At 39.3% G+C, this 14,782-nt stretch overlaps 1 protein-coding gene across 5 annotated transcripts in view; it reads right to left on the bottom strand.

Moving 5' to 3' along the window:
* SATB1 (SATB homeobox 1) overlaps positions 1-14,782 on the bottom strand; it is a 102,125-nt gene that overhangs the window by 19,487 nt on the left and 67,856 nt on the right. The gene's annotated exons all lie outside the window — the stretch shown is intronic.

The raw sequence follows: 14,782 nt of genomic DNA, 5'->3' as shown, positions 1-14,782 counted from the left end.
AGCCTCAGGGCAAAGGAGCTCCTTCATAAAGTGCTGCACCGTCTGTGGCATCAGAATGTTGGAAAGGCTGCCCGCCCATACGGTTGGTTTTTGTCATTGTTGTTTTAAACGTTACTGCAGTGTTTATAACCCCTGCTTACATGGGAGTGAAGGGTACTTGAGAAATAAGCATACTAAAAAGTAATACATAACAAAAAAATGTTGCCCAGGTAAAATCAGGAATTGCTCAGCTATTGCCTTTAAAAAATATATATATTTTTTCCTACACAAACTTTACTTAATCAATGATCTCATCTCTTTTGTGTCATGAACCCTCTGGCAACTTGGGGAAGCCCAGGGATGATGTCTTTACTGAAAAATGTTTTTATGTGCCTGAAATAAAATACATATGAAAAAAAACCAATTATGAAATACAGTTATCAAAAATTCCTGACATAGTAATATGTGCTCCTTTATTAACACACTAAATAAGATCTAGGGACAAATCTAATAACTAAACTATTACAATTTTATAGTGATGAGCCTAAATAATATTTTGAGATACTGTAATAACTTAATATGATAGGAAAATACTTGTGATTTTTATTGGTGATAAATTCATAGGTATTGCTAATACTACTGTGATTTGTTGCCTATATTGATAATTAAATGTCAAATTTTAGTTATATCTTAATGAAAAAATGTTTTTTCTATCCAAGTTCATGAACATATTGGGAAAAGGTAAGACACAGGTTAAGAACTCCTGAATAGGGTGCCTCCCTCCACATGATGTGTGTGTATATATGCACATTTTTCTGGAACTATCTTATATAAATTCCTAGTGGTCTAGAAGATTTCCTTAACATGGCTTTTGTCTGTTTGTTTTTTCTTTGCCATGAAAGGACCATTCCTCTTAGAGACCTTAAGTGTTGGAAGAAAATACTTGAATCACTAGTCCGATGGTTCTCAGAGTGTCTTGAAGAGCCCCAGGTCCCAATCAGGGGTGTTTCCACCGTGCCTTGGTTTGTGTTGATGAGAATGGCCCACCCTAACCCAACCCTCAAGTCAATCAATATGGGGGGAAATTTATATATTTCAGTTCTAGATGAGATTTCATTCATAAAACAACAGTTTCCTAACTTAAACATTTTTGGCTGCCAATCACACTAACACATATATACACCTCACTGTTTTTTCCTGATTCTGTTACAAACTCACAAAAGGCTTTACAACCTCTGAGCAAAGCCTCAATATTCTAACTTACTTAACTTCATACCATCCACATAACGATAAAGGTATATGAGATTAGCCGAGTGTCCTCTGAGAAATGTCTGTCTGCCAGGAGAGGAGCACTAACAAGTTTTTCCACAGACACCTGGATTCTCAAATAGAAGGGAGACAGGCAGCAGGGCAGGTAGAGGAGGGAGGGAAGGAAGGAGTGGTGGCCTGGCATGCTATTGGGGTGCGGGGAGGGGGCAGCTAATGCAAATGCTAGGAAGCCAGCAGTAATCAAATAAAGATCCTGCCCTCGCCACCACTTTTCAAAGAGCGGGTGGTTATAAAGTATTAGCCTTTAATATTCGAGGGCAGAAGGAAGCTAGTCAAAGAGAGGATTAAAGACAGAGAAGAAAATGAGTAGAAAGATGATAAAGTGAGGTGGGGAAATAGGCAGAAAATAACTGAGCACATAACCATCTCAAAACTTCATATTATATGTAGGTCGATGTTAATTTTTTCCAGAAATATAAATACAACTTTCTAGAAATTAGGCTTGATGGATAAGGCTTTAGTCCTTATGGTTATCTAGGGTCCAACTTATTTAGTCTCTTTAATCAAAATACTAAAATAAAATTATTACCCATTAGGCTATTACCCTTCCCCCAATCTCCAAACACACAAGCAAAAATTAATTGCAAGCCAGGAAGAAATAAGGCAATTTAGACAGTAACAGCTTGGCATGGACTGAGCTGGGTTTCCTAATGGCGTTTGTCTATTGGCAAATGTATATTTTATTTACAGCCTTCACTTCCTTGACCTTATTGAAAGTAATTTATTTTTACCTAATCTGCATTTCATTTAAACCACCAAATACTCCATCAATGAACCAGCTAAGTAGCACCCATGACAACTAGCACTTCTGTTGGTTCCATAAGTAAAATGGGTAAACATTTAAAGGAGACATTTGGGGATGGGCACCCCTCAGCAGCTATTAAATGCTGCAGGTACCAATTTATGAATTTGCAAATATGGGCATCAAAATATTCCCTCCAATCAGCTGTCACTCCTTGCCTCTTTTTCCTTTTACTCCCTATTTCACAAATCTCTTCCAAACCTGTGATTTCTCATAGACTGCATATAATTTTCCCTCTATAATGTGCTAGTCTTCCCAGCAAAACTTACATCAATTAAAAAGAGAGAGAGAAGTTAAAGGTAGATTTTCAGGCATCAATTTAAAAAAACAAAAAGATATATTTAAGGAGGAAACGCTTCAGCAAACTTCAAGTCATCTCATGTTGGCAACCACTAACCCACCTCATACTAAGCCAAGTCCATTCCCCAACCAATCTGAGCTCATCTCTCCATGCTGTGCTGACTCTGCTAGGTCCCTGGTAAGGAGAGGGAGAGCTTCCGGTTTTCTAATAGCAGCACTCAGATTGTATCAATCTTGAGCTCACTGCACACCAGATACCATGGAGTTCATACACTGGGTTCCAAACAATCAATTTTCCTCACTCTATGGCACTCATAAGTAATTCCTTTTGGCCACAAACCCCAAGATAGCACTTTGTCCCCCCAAACTGAGCCCTTCCATTATTCAAAAGCTTACCACCTCGTCTGTGATTCATCCTCAGACTAACACACCTGTTGGCAGTACCTTCAATCAAAATAGCATCCTCTTCCCCTCCTGTGCACGTGTTAGTCTGCAACAAACTCACAGAACCTGGAACTGCAAGGACATTAGACATAATCGGACCCAACCTATTTTACCTTAAGGGAAGGTCAAAGCCTGAGAGGGTACGCAACTTGCCTGGGGGCAGTGGTCTCAGGTCCCACTACTTACAATCCTCAATGCTTTCTCTGAAAGATGAATTTGATGGACAAGGAATCACATCAACCATCTGTTAGTCTGCAAATTTACCCTATTTCTAGCTGACGCAGATAATCAGGAACCACACCCTTTCATTTCTTTCAGCTCAGAATGAAAACGTGAACTACCCTGCAAATGATACTGATGACCTCAACAATGATCATGAAAAATGCAGACAATGCATCCCAAGAGGAAACCTCAAACAGCATTCAAAGGAACCCATTCTCCTTCGGATTTGAGAGCACTGAAGAAGAGCAACTGCAGAATGGCGGACCGAGGTGGGGCAGGATAAAGCTTGTTAACTATACTTCTGCTGAATCTTCAACTGTGACTTGCTAACAGGTGCATGAAAACTGTCCTTTTATTAGACCGGGACCAAGCAGGGTCCATAAATAAAATTTAAAGATTTTCCTTGACAATGGGGTTATTGTAGTCTAATGAAGTTCAATGGAAAGATATGCTCTTCCCTCATACCTACCAAAAATACTGAATATTCTCAAACTCCATCTATACCAGAGCATTCCTAAACAACAACTCTTTGTTTGCTCTCTTTCCTGTTCCCGTTTTGTGTCAACAGGTGTGCTAGGCACAAAGGAATCCTAGCACACAAAAACTAAAGTTTGCAAATATGGAAAACTGGGGATGATTTTACAGATTGTAAATGAAAATTTTCACTTAAAAGGAACAATGCAAGGTTCCTGTAAGGGGTGTAGTTCTACCAGTGATTATAAAATGAGATTCAATTTGCATGCTGGCTTATCTCTAACATATCTTGAAATAGCTGTGCAAAAACTTCAGGGTTATTAAAGCAAGGGCGGTAGCAATGAAGTCATAATCTTTATTTTTTAACATATATATATATATATATATATATATATATATATACACACACACACACACACACACACACAGACACATTTTTTTTTTAACTTACACCCATGCAACTATATATCAAACCTCTTCTTCTTCAGAAACCTAAAATGCAAGTGATAATAGCAGAGGTGAGCTGGCCTCACTAATTAGCAATGGGTGCCTTCACCTCTGTGTTAAACAGGATTCTGAGGCATTATCTCTACTCAACAGGAAATAGTGTTGTGACAGATCCACGATGTGGGGATTGAAACAAACCTTCCACAAGAACTGCATCTTGCAAAATGACTATACAGCTAGATTAAGACTGTGTGAAGAAACTGACCTCATGATTTCATATTAACCGTGTGAATGGCTTAGCAGCTGAGATGCAAGAAGGGTTCTAACTAAAAGGCAAATGTTTTTTTCTTCCCTCTAAAGCAGGGGTGGGGAAGCTCTTTTCTGCCAAGGGCCATTTGGGTATCTATAACATCATTCTCCGGCCATTACAAAATTATCAGCTTAAAAATGAGCCTGCTATATTTGGTCAAACATTTCATTAACTCACCCCTAATGCCTTGGCAGGGCCAGACCAAATGATTTCGCAGGCCTTACATTGCCTGCAGGCCGGACGTTCCCCACCCCTGCTCTAAAGTAAAGAAAGTATAAATAGGCATAAAAATTTTCAATTTTAAAGATGGAAGATATTATGGAGCAAACACAAAACACAAAGAAAATCGCCAGGGTAAGAGGGGAGAAAGTTCCAGTAAAAAAGTGGGGGAAGTAAAGGGTTTTAATTTGAGAAAATAAGTCAGAGGGAAAATGGATAAAGGGAACAAAGGGCTAAAAAAGGCCGCTATGTTATGGGAAACGGCACCTCTTATCTGTTAGCTAATGGGACTCACCACAGAATCTTAGGGAGCGTCTATGTGAGGCTCATAACTGAAGGAGTAAAACAAAGATAAAAAGAAAGCGTATTTTACTTGGAATTAAAAGCCATTTCACTAGGCTACATCTATGTTTTAAATGTTCTCTAAAGTGGATTGCTGTGAACCTTCTCTCGAGGCCGGACTAATTCACCACTGGTCCTATCGCTTTCTCATCCCTTAATTTTATTCTTCCACCAGCTTGTTTGCCTTCTTATGGCTCCAATACTTTAATTTTTTTTTATGGCTGGGTTCTTCCGAGACTGGGGATAACCTTGGCCTTCTATGCTTACCTACTGTGCCCGCACTTTGGGCCACTTTATCTCCAATATTTCCATAGAGACAGATGCACTGACTTTTCAGCTCTGCCTTCCAAAATGGTTCTGCAAATCCATAATCATTTCTAAAATCTACATTTTCTGACTGGGTCCATTTTTTGGTTTTGAATTATTTGGGATATGACCAGAAAGCCTAAACCAACAACTTTTCACTTAAAAAAAAAATAAGGGAAACTGTCCTTTAAAAAACTCCATATGCTCAACCATAGCAATTCTTTCATAATTTATGTTCAAATAAAAGGTTTAACACTGAAACAATAAAAAAGGTACAGCTCAAAGGGATATTATCCCATTAAAAAAAATCTTACCAAAAAAAAAAAAGCCCAAAGGAGAATAATTTTTTTTTTCTGTTCAAGTTTTGATGAAAGTAGAAAAAAAAAAGGGATTTGCTGAAGATTTTGATAAAAATAACCTTGAAAACACTAGGCCACTTCTCTATTTTTCTAAACACTTCTTTTCACTGCATTCCATTTTTATTTAAGCACATCATCAACACACACACACATACCCCAACTCTAAAAAAAAAAAAAAAAAGAGCCTGAAATTTTAGTTACACTACATGTGGTTTTCATTTGTGAAAAATGAACAAGCTGTTTGTGGTTAAACTGTCTAATCGCCTGTTATCAATCTAGCGCTGCATTCAAGATTTACAGGATACATCAGCTTCTGTGCCACATTAGCTGTAAAGGGGGGGGGGGGGTTGGAAAAAGGAGGAGGAGAGAGTTTATCCTGAGGAATAATATTTCCAATGCAGCCACACTCGCACTACATCTGGTTGTGCTGGTAGCGGCAGTTAAATTGAAATATTTCACAGCGTGTGTCAGAAACATGCAGAATGGTAATTATGACAGATCTGATTAAGCCGGAGAGCCACACGCTCCCTGGCCAGCGCCGGTTGTGCAGGTGTGACCTTGTGCGTGCCTGCGTGTGTAAATAAAATTAATTACAAGCGAGAGGGTGAAGGCTTCAGTGACATCACAAAGCGGAGAAACTCCCAAGGGGGAGACCTAATGGAATATTTTCCCTCAGTCTAATAATACAGTTCATATTGACTTGAGGTAATTAGTGGGATCATTAAAGCAGTTTTCCCGGCGTATTTGGCTGCCTGATCAGATTAGTGAAAATGTTCTTCAGAACAAGCCCTGTGTGGTCTGCCAGAGAGGAGGAAATAAAAAGCAACAAAGCATATTTTGGAATGATAAGCAGCACTGGACTTTTACTCGAGCGCAAAAAAAAAAAAAAAATCTCTTCACCTCTCCGGAGCCTAAAGATCTAACTGTCCTGTCCATTTTAATTCTTCCATTCAACTTTTGTATTCCTATATGCATCGGAACGATTTCTCTCATTTCCCCTTCCTCTGTGTTCAACCAGCTGCTTTCCCACTATATGAGCCACCCCAACAATTCTCTTTTAAACAAAGTGATTTTAAAATTGGGGGAAAGTATCTTAAATGACTGTATTACCGTTAACTGACAATATGGGGTAATTGGAAGAGGCAAAACAAAAAATTTTTTTTAAAACACGGGAAGGAAAGCCACTTAAAATACACCTACTAAACAAAAGATCCCTCTCTTATGTAACACACAACAGAGATTTAAATATTTATTCGCATTTGGATCTCAAAATGGATTTGGCGTAGGCCAAAGTTGGGGCAAACATTCTTCCAGCGGAACAGAACACAGACCCCCTCGTCAAGAAAAGGGCCATTTGTTTGAAAAGACTCTATTGAGCATGCTCCACCTTGCCACTGGAATATGCCAAGCGCTGTCACAGATGGCAGGCTCTGACAGTTCCCATCCGTAGCGTCGATACTCGACAGTTCAGCACAAGATCAGTGACATTCTGTCTCATTAGAACCACGCTAATTATCACAGCTAGTTTCAGGGGAAACCATGTGTTGCAATGGTCAATTTGAAGGAGTCTGTGCATCAACAAACTGGTAATAAGGATCAGACACCTTATTATATGACAGCATGCTGTCTATGATCTGATTTACAGAATCAGAGGCACTGAGGCGGCCGAGGAGGCTGGCAGTTTATGAAACAGTGTGTTTAAGCCCAATTCCTCAAGCACACTGGTTGAAAAGGGAATTATTTAAAAAAACACACAAAGACAACTGGAATTGCTGAATCAAGAAATCAAAGCAGACTAGATCCTCTATTAACATACCACAGAAGTAGATTAAGACCTAGAAAACAGACAGCTTCATCAATGTAACAACTGTATGGCAACTCCATAAGCGGTCTGGAGCGTATATTTTTACAGGGTATTTAATGATAAATTATAGAATGGCTATCTTCGTACTAATCTCTAAAATATATACTGTACATATATATTTTTTAAATGGGTGGTCTGTGATTTAGCTGTGCCATTTTTTTTCATGCAAAACAATCGCATGTGTAAAAGCGTAACAACTATACTTAAAAAAAATGAATAATCTCAGAAGTTACTTTTAAGATACTAAAGGTATCCTTTTGGAAAGGCAGAAAAAACTCCACGTTATTAGATTCATCTTCCCAACATAAGTTCTCCTATCCCTCTCTGAGCACCTCTCACTGATGTGCAACTTTAAGGATGCCTTTTCTTCCAGCGCTATTTTTCTATTGTCATTTTGCATAAATGCATTTTCATTGCTCATTCATTTCACAGGGCCTTTATTTTCATTTCTCATATGAGGAAGAAAGAAGATAAAGCTGAAATAAAACCTCCCTTTACTACCAAAAACATAAAAGATAACTGTTGAGACTTCTGAGAAAACACTTTGTCGTTTAACTTGGTACATTGTTCAAGGATTATATCAGTGTTACTGTTGTGTGCTAAGTTTTTAACTGAATGACACTGTGGTTTAAGATGAATGCCTATTAAAAAAGTTAAACCCCACTGGTTTGGTGTCTTCCCTACTTCCATTTTGTAGATACATGACCCTGTCCTAATGCACTAACTCTTCAATTGTCAAAAGATGATTACAGAGGAGTTGCCAAGAAGAGGAACTTTGATAGGATATTCTTAGTCCACACTTTTCAACCCATACTAACATTTTTGGACAAAAGGTGGGCTTAGAGTAAAGCAGAGTCTACAAATACATAATTGGTATACTCATGCTTTAGTATGTACACTCTGACCTGCTCTTTAATTAATTTTTTAAATTAATTTAGTGATTTAAGATAGAGAGGAAGGGGGGAGGGAGGGAAGAAGAGAGAAACATTCATCCATTGTTCCACCCATCCATGCATTCATCGGTTGATTCTTGTATGCACCCCAACCCTAATTGAACACACAACCTTGACATATCAGGACGACGCTCCAACCAACTGAACTGCCCGACCAGGGCCAAACTGATATGCTTTAAAGTGCATCACTCTTGTGGTGACCTTCCTTGGCCTTCCTCACATCATGATCCACTTTAAAGAGTTGGCCCAATATTCATAAATTGATTATTTTCAAATCTTGTCTAAAATATTCTTATGACATTTTCTAAAGATGGAGAAACTGGGCTTAATGAGTTATGACTATATTTGCAACAGTTAACTTATTAAGTGGGTGAATGAGGAAAATGTATTTACATGACTCTAGTTAATTAATTTTTAATTTAGGGGAAAAGAGTGAAACTTTAAATGATTTGAAAGTTGCAATAAGATAACCAGAAACCTCCTGTTCAACCTGTTTAAAATAGTAACATCAAGTGCCTGGGGGAAAACACCTCTTTGCAACACTTTTAGCTAAAAATATAATGAGCAAATAAGTAAGCGTTCTATTGGATAATTCTGGACCTCCTTGATCAAACCCTAGATTTACTAAAACACATGCTTGTTTTTATAATGCAGAAATATGAAAAGGGCTTATATTCATATCCACAAATTTAACTCTTAAAAATACAACCTATGTACCTTCAAGCCAGTAGAGTATGTCAATATCTATGTATTTAAAGCTATTAATTTCAATAGTCTTTCTTAACAAAAAACTAGAGATATAAAGATAGGTCTACATTTATGAAAACTCAATCCACTATAGCTTCCCAATATTCAGACATGAGATTTTTGAAGATCGGCCACCAGCACAGAACACCTTAAACAGGAGACCATTAGAACTCCACATCCTTCTTACTCAACACAAGCCACCAAAAATATGTTAACCTAGACGTGGGCAAGACGGCTGAGATGGCTACGCTCCAGGTTGTCTTACTTCTCTCCTCACTCTCCCACTCCTGTCCTTTCCTGCTCTAGGAAGACGACCCAGGGAAACCTAAGCTGTATTTTCCCAGGGTCTCCTCTCCCCAGTAAACATACATAATATTTCATAAAGCACTAGATGGAGAACATGTAAAGTGGCAGTTCTCCCCACAAACCCTGGCTGAAGAAAACTCTATTTGCCCAAGAAGTGCTAACAGCGGTTCTCAACCTGTGGGTCACGACCCCTTTGGCGGCCGAACGACCCCCATTTCACAGGGGTCGCCTAAGACCATCCTGCATATCAGATATTTACATTACAATTCATAACAGTAGCAACATTACAGTTATGAAGTAGCAACGAAAATAATTTTATGGTTGGGTCACATGAGGAACTGTATTTAAAGGGCCAGAAGGTTGAGAACCACTGTGCTAGGAGGACGCAATGTGAACATCCTCCCCCAGATAGCTGGAAAAGGGCGTGGCCCCAGCACTGACAGGAGCGTGACTCTCAGATCTGCAGGGGCCTCCTGTGTGCCTCAGATGGGAGGCTGCACAGGTGAGATCGTGTTGCAGCAAAGTCTGTCACGTGAACATTCCGAAAGAGTGAATCAGCACAGAGCTTCAAGGTGCAGTTTCCGCGAAGTGCAGTTTAATTCTAACAAAATAAAAGATGCCTTCACTCGCCTGCCAGAATGCAGAATGCAATCACGGTTCCCTGATTTTTTTCCTGGATTTTGTCACTATAGATTCCTATTCGCAGCAATGAAAATGACAGGTTAGCCCTATTTCAAGACCATTTTGTGACATACTACGTCTTACTATATTTAAGAATTACAATCATCATCTCCAAATCCAAACGTAAAAAAGATGCTTTTTCCCACCCACCTATGAACCCAAGGAGCTCTAAAGCTTTCTTCCTTCTCTCTCTCCTGCCCTCCCTTCTCTCTCATGCTGGAGGCCTTCAATCTCAATGATAAACGTGTCTGAAAGGATGGAAGAAAGCGAAAGGCTTTGAATTAGTTGGCCTCTTCAACTGCTTGTGCTCTTCACAGAGGAGGAAATCCTCTTGTTTTAGTGTTCAAAACTGTACCTATCGACCAGCCAAAGCTGTAGCAGCCAGAGTCCTCTAACTCTATAGGACTGATAGGTAGAGAATGCAGAAGATTATACTGAAAGCATGCTCTGTCAAATAGAACTTTCATCATCTAGTTCAGTGGTTCTCAACCTTCTGGCCCTTTAAATACAGTTCCTCATGTTGTGACCCAACCACAAAATTATTTTCGTTGCTACTTCGTAACTGTAATGTTGCTACTGTTATGAATCGTAATGTAAATATCTGATATGCAGGATGGTCTTAGGCGACCCCTGGGAAAGGGTCGTTCGACTGCCAAAGGGGTCGCGACCCACAGGTTGAGAACTGCTGATCTAGTTGCTTTACGTGAAAGAAATACTCTGCTCAATAAAGGAGAGAAATCATTTTCTAAACACAAGTGGCGATGCAGTGCCGCTCAGTGAAAGCCCTTCACTCCTACGGTGTTACTCTATCTGCCAACTCCACCTCTGCAAACATGAAAATCAATGTAACAAGTCGATGTACAAGGCAAGGCCTACAGCGCTGCTAATGTCCCCTTGCTGGACATACACCTTAAGTCTCAGAGCTCTCGGGGGCTTTGCCGTGGAATAAAATTAGATTCCAACATCTGCCACCATTAAGGAAAAAATTCCATTTCCATCTCCCATATGAAAACACTATAACCAATGAACAGTAACTGAACCTTGATACCGTAATGGTTATTACCCAAATCAACTATTTTTTTTAAACAGTAAAATTAGCGAATTCTGCTCTCATAATTATTTGAATGTTATCAGACTAAATGTTTGATAAAATTCCAATATGATTCACTTGAAAAAACTGCTGCTTATTTGAATACCCAGAATATAAAGTGTATTCATTTGTAGCTATTCACATTATGTTTAAAGCATATCATCTTTTTAAAGTTGGCATTAGCCAGCTTTCCTATCCAAGCACAAAAATCGCCTACCTTCCAGGTTGCACCCGCATATTTTATTCAGACATTTCTATTAGAGTTAAAAACAATCTAATTTCTGTTACTCATGGAAGAGGAGCGATAATACACGAGAATGGTGGAATCCACCGAGTCGGTTTCTTTGACTGGAAATACTTGGTGCATTAGTCAGTGCCTAGCACAACTATGATGTGTCTGGGTCCATAACATTCTGAGACTGCAGTAACTTCAAAATAATTGTGCTGCCTGTCATTCAGGGTATCTACCCAAGGCTTTATCTTTTTACACAAAAGCTGTTTGAAATACGTGAAGAGAGAATAAAAATGTCTCTGTGTGGGGGGCTGAGCTGAGCCTCTTGCTTAGCACATTGGAAGGCATTTTCCATTTGGGTATAGCACTGCATCATCTTAAAGCTCTTCTGCATACATCATACCAGGTAACCTCCTCCCCATATTAAAAGAATCTTGGGCTCGAAAAGGTTAACTAATTTCTCACTATTATAATATGAACCACACAGCCTGGACCACAGCCTCCTCTGAGTTCTCTCACCGGTCCCCCCTGCTTCCCCCTCGGGCATGGAAAAGCGTGCACTCCGGCCCTATGTTGGTAAGAATCTGTCAGTGAAGAAAGGAAAGCCCCCACCGTTTCCACTATCCATTAGTCCAATATCCCGAATTCATCTGTCCTGGAGCTGGGTTTAACTTCGGTACTGATGCCGCCTGGAACCCAGAGGAGACACTAAAATAGGACAGATGCAGAGAACGGGGGGTTGGCTCTCCTGTTTATTAGTCAGGTGAGTCTTAGGTGAACATTGGGGAAAACTACGCTAGCTCACGGGGTTAACTCTGAGAATTAAATGTAGATAATAGAGAATACATGCTGGGGTTTAGCAGAAAAAAGGTGACGGGTGCTAAGTCAACCTGGAGAATTGGGGCAAGACGCAGCAGCAGGTGGAGCTGGACGGGGCTGGTGTCCCTGCTTTGTCCATGCACCCCACCCTCCCCCATGTTCAGGCCTCCGCCTCATTCTGACAATCCTTGCCACATTATATCCAAGGTGTAAATAGAAATTGAATTCTGACCATGAAAAAGGTCAGTCTGATTTGAAGATATTTTTTAAAAAATTTGTTTGCTAGTTTTTCTGTTCCCGTCACAAAAATCATGGCAGGAGAACAGAAGTTAAGTAGACGATGACCTTCCTTGTGAAGTCAGATCTCCTCTCTCAGGGTTGCACACTGTTTTGGGACTATCTTCCTTTTAAGAAACCATAAGTTTATCTACCTGTTTTCACCAACAGGGTAGTGCTGACAACCAAACTATACAACTGAGAGAAAAGTACAGAAATGCTCTGTCAGGAAGGTACAGTAAATTAGGAGTTAGGAATAACCATCCGAGAGAATGAAGTGAACAGGTTAACTCATGTGGTGACTCCACAGCCACCAACGGGCCCCTGGATTCTCTTTCAACCAGGAATGAGAGATTAGCTAACAGCGTGGGGGGGGGGGGTTCGGGAAACACCATCTTGGCAGACTCAGAGAAGCTGCCAAGCGACATTGCTGAAAGAGCCTCATGGGAGCTTTGCAGGACGAGGGTGCAAAGAGCAAAAACGTTTAAAACGTCCCCAGAGCATCACTCACGGGCCATTGTCAACCAATTGCTGCCACTGTCTGAAGAGGTCCAAAATCAGTGACTCAGCCCTGGCAGGGAGGATGGAACTTATCATTGAAAAGAAAAGAATGAAGGTAGCAAGGGGCTGCTAACCATAAGGGGCTATACTATAGTCCAACAGTTTTCAACCGGTGTGCCGCAAGCATTTTTAAAACATGCAATACCTGACTATTTAGTCAGGGGTACTAACCTCTTTTCACTTAGATTGTCAAAAAACAACAACAACAACAACAACCCACAATGAAAATAGCCAAAACAGCAATAGCTGTCCAGTGTGAATGCCCTGTCTTAAACCATAAATATGTAGGTCATATAATAGAGTTCTATCTTAATAAGGTTGCTTCTGATTGGTAAATTCATGGTACCAAAAATCCTTATATATAAGAATGGCACTTTTGAGCAAAAAATAATCACTATTATTTTTTTCTATAAATCAAATCAAAAGTATACCTATATTTTTTGTCAGATCAACAAATATGTTTTTTGGTGTGCCACAGAATTTTAGTAATTAGTTTATGTGTGCCATGAAACGAAAAAGGTTCAAAATTCCTGCTCTAGTTAGAAAGGAAAATGGGAAAGGGGGGACCAGATGAAATTAAATGACATATGTTAAGCAAGTAAGTGACAGTTATCAAAAAGTTTTAAACCAAAGAATAGCCCATGGTCATGGGCAATAGGGTAGTGAAGGCCTGAGGGAGGGGAGAAAAATGGGGTGGGGGGAGTGGGAGGTATCTGTAATACTATCAACAATTAAAAAAAAAGTTTTAAAATGTATTTTTGTTGGTTTTAAGCCTGACAGTAATACATGTCTAGTTTGTCTGTTTGTCTATTTTGGAGATCTGGGGAAAGTATTTGTCCTTGTAGGAATATAGTCTGTTATCCTTGATAATTAATTTAATTGGCTAGGTCAGAAAAGATGTAGTATGAGAAAGAAAAGCAAGATTATATACATTTAAATATGAGATCCTCACCATAATTAGACTAAGTAGCCCAAACAAGAATAAGCAGGGGAGGTGGGTGAGGGGTAAAGTGAGAACAGGGCATTTCCCCTTAATGCATAGTCTTGGCATGTAAATGAAGACATCTGAAGAAGCACACAGGTTTGAAGCGGCTCTAACATTCTATCATAATTAGAAACATTTCAAGAGCCCTGTAATTTCCAATCAAAATTACAGTAATTTCCGATATACAAGCCATGATTCATGACAGATTTTTACATTCCATGAGAGATTACGGTGGCCTGATGTATGACACGCTGAGTACAGCACTAACATAAACAATTCAGTTTAATGTTTAAACAGCACTTGATGTTTAGAATCTCACAATAAAAGAAACATATTATTGTAGAAATTATCACTTTGACAGTGATTGAAGGGTAGGCAGGCATGTGGCCTATAAAGCTATAATTTTTACAGTCCACAGCTTGAGTTTAATCATTTTTCTATAACATTTCCAAGATATCCCTTAAGTATTTCATCCAGCCTATAACTTAAACAAGAACAACCTTTTCTAAAGCAAAACTCCCATCTAGGTCCACTATTAATGCTGATAGAGTGAAATTGTAGGAAAAGCTCAAAGTAGTATACTGTAAACACTCTCAGGGTTGTATATGCTTATCAGAAGTAAACAAAAGGTTATTATAAAGGAGGGTCCATTAATGATAATAAAAATATATTTGGTTAAAATTTCAAGTTGTTGAAATCTTACCTGAGCCCTTGACTGCCTCTAAATTCTCCCCT

Source organism: Myotis lucifugus, unplaced genomic scaffold, assembly GCF_000147115.1.
Source record: "Myotis lucifugus unplaced genomic scaffold, Myoluc2.0 scaffold_8, whole genome shotgun sequence".
In the NCBI taxonomy this organism is placed as follows: Eukaryota; Metazoa; Chordata; class Mammalia; order Chiroptera; family Vespertilionidae; genus Myotis; species Myotis lucifugus.
This window is presented reverse-complemented; position numbering and strand designations above follow the sequence as displayed.